Raw genomic sequence first — 3,176 nt, forward strand, 5'->3', positions numbered from 1 at the left:
TGTAGATAACTATACCATAGTTGTAGATAACTATACCATAGTTGTAGATCACTATACCATAGTTGTAGATAACTATACCATAGTTGTAGATAACTATACCATAGTTGTAGATAAATATACCATAGTCGTAGATCACTATACCATAGTTGTAGATCACTATACCATAGTTGTAGATAAATATACCATAGTTGTAGATAACTATACCATAGTTGTAGATAACTATACCATAGTTGTAGATAACTATACCATAGTCGTAGATAACTATACCATAGTTGTAGATAACTATACCATAGTTGTAGATAACTATACCATAGTTGTAGATAACTATACCATAGTCGTAGATAACTATACCATAGTTGTAGATAACTATACCATAGTTGTAGATAACTATACCATAGTTGTAGATAACTATACCATAGTTGTAGATAACTATACCATAGTTGTAGATAAATATACCATAGTTGTAGATAACTATACCATAGTCGTAGATAACTATACCATAGTTGTAGATAACTATACCATAGTTGTAGATAAATATACTATAGTCGTAGATAACTATACCATAGTTGTAGATAAATATACCATAGTTGTAGATAACTATACCATAGTTGTAGATAACTATACTATAGTTGTAGATAACTATACCATAGTTGTAGATAACTATACCATAGTCGTAGATAACTATACTATAGTTGTAGATAAATATACCATAGTTGTAGATAACTATACCATAGTTGTAGATAACTATACCATAGTTGTAGATAACTATACCATAGTTGTAGATAACTATACCATAGTCGTAGATAACTATAGTATACCATAGTTGTAGATAACTATACCATAGTTGTAGATAACTATACCATAGTTGTAGATAACTATACCATAGTTGTAGATAACTATACCATAGTTGTAGATAACTATACCATAGTTGTAGATAACTATACCATAGTTGTAGATAAATATACCATAGTTGTAGATAAATATACCATAGTTGTAGATAACTATAGTATACCATAGTTGTAGATAACTATACCATAGTTGTAGATAACTATACCATAGTTGTAGATAACTATACCATAGTTGTAGATAACTATACCATAGTTGTAGATAACTATACCATAGTCGTAGATAACTATACCATAGTTGTAGATAAATATACCATAGTTGTAGATAAATATACCATAGTTGTAGATAACTATACCATAGTTGTAGATAACTATACCATAGTTGTAGATAACTATACCATAGTTGTAGATAACTATACCATAGTCGTAGATAACTATACCATAGTTGTAGATAACTATACCATAGTCGTAGATAACTATACCATAGTTGTAGATAAATATACCATAGTTGTAGATAAATATACCATAGTTGTAGATAACTATACCATAGTTGTAGATAACTATACCATAGTTGTAGATAAATATACTATAGTTGTAGATAACTATACCATAGTTGTAGATAACTATACCATAGTTGTAGATAACTATACCATAGTTGTAGATAAATATACCATAGTTGTAGATAACTATACCATAGTTGTAGATAACTATACCATAGTTGTAGATAACTATACCATAGTCGTAGATAACTATACCATAGTCGTAGATAACTATACCATAGTTGTAGATAACTATACCATAGTTGTAGATAACTATACCATAGTTGTAGATAACTATACCATAGTTGTAGATAACTATACCATAGTTGTAGATAACTATACCATAGTTGTAGATAACTATACCATAGTCGTAGATAACTATACCATAGTTGTAGATAACTATACCATAGTTGTAGATAACTATAGTATACCATAGTTGTAGATAACTATACCATAGTTGTAGATAACTATACCATAGTTGTAGATAACTATACCATAGTTGTAGATAACTATAGTATACCATAGTTGTAGATAACTATACCATAGTTGTAGATAACTATACCATAGTTGTAGATAACTATACCATAGTTGTAGATAACTATACCATAGTTATAGATAAATATACCATAGTTGTAGATAAATATACCATAGTTGTAGACAACTATAGTATACCATAGTTGTAGATAACTATCCCATGTCGTAGATAACTATACCATAGTTGTAGATAACTATACCATAGTTGTAGATAACTATACCATAGTTGTAGATAACTATACCATAGTTGTAGATAAATATACCATAGTCGTAGATAAATATACCATAGTCGTAGATAACTATACCATAGTTGTAGATAACTATACCATAGTTGTAGATAAATATACCATAGTCGTAGATAACTATACCATAGTTGTAGATAACTATACCATAGTTGTAGATAAATATACCATAGTTGTAGATAACTATACCATAGTCGTAGATAACTATACCATAGTTGTAGATAACTATACCATAGTTGTAGATAACTATACCATAGTCGTAGATAACTATACCATAGTTGTAGATAAATATACCATAGTTGTAGATAACTATACCATAGTTGTAGATAACTATACCATAGTTGTAGATAACTATACCATAGTTGTAGATAACTATACCATAGTTGTAGATAACTATACCATAGTTGTAGATAACTATACCATAGTTGTAGATAACTATACCATAGTTGTAGATAACTATACCATAGTTGTAGATAACTATACCATAGTTGTAGATAACTATACCATAGTCGTAGATAACTATACCATAGTTGTAGATAAATATACCATAGTTGTAGATAAATATACCATAGTTGTAGATAAATATACCATAGTTGTAGATAAATATACCATAGTTGTAGATAACTATACCATAGTCGTAGATAACTATACCATAGTTGTAGATAACTATACCATAGTTGTAGATAACTATACCATAGTTGTAGATAACTATACCATAGTCGTAGATAACTATACCATAGTTGTAGATAACTATACCATAGTTGTAGACAACTATAGTATACCATAGTCGTAGATAACTATATCATAGTTGTAGATAAATATATCATAGTTGTAGATAAATATACCATAGTTGTAGATAACTATACCATAGTTGTAGATAACTATACCATAGTTGTAGATAACTATACCATAGTTGTAGATAACTATACCATAGTTGTAGATAACTATACCATAGTTGTAGATAACTATACCATAGTTGTAGATAACTATACCATAGTTGTAGATAAATATACCAT

This window comes from Glandiceps talaboti, chromosome 19 (assembly GCF_964340395.1).
Source record: "Glandiceps talaboti chromosome 19, keGlaTala1.1, whole genome shotgun sequence".
Classification (NCBI taxonomy): Eukaryota; Metazoa; Hemichordata; class Enteropneusta; family Spengelidae; genus Glandiceps; species Glandiceps talaboti.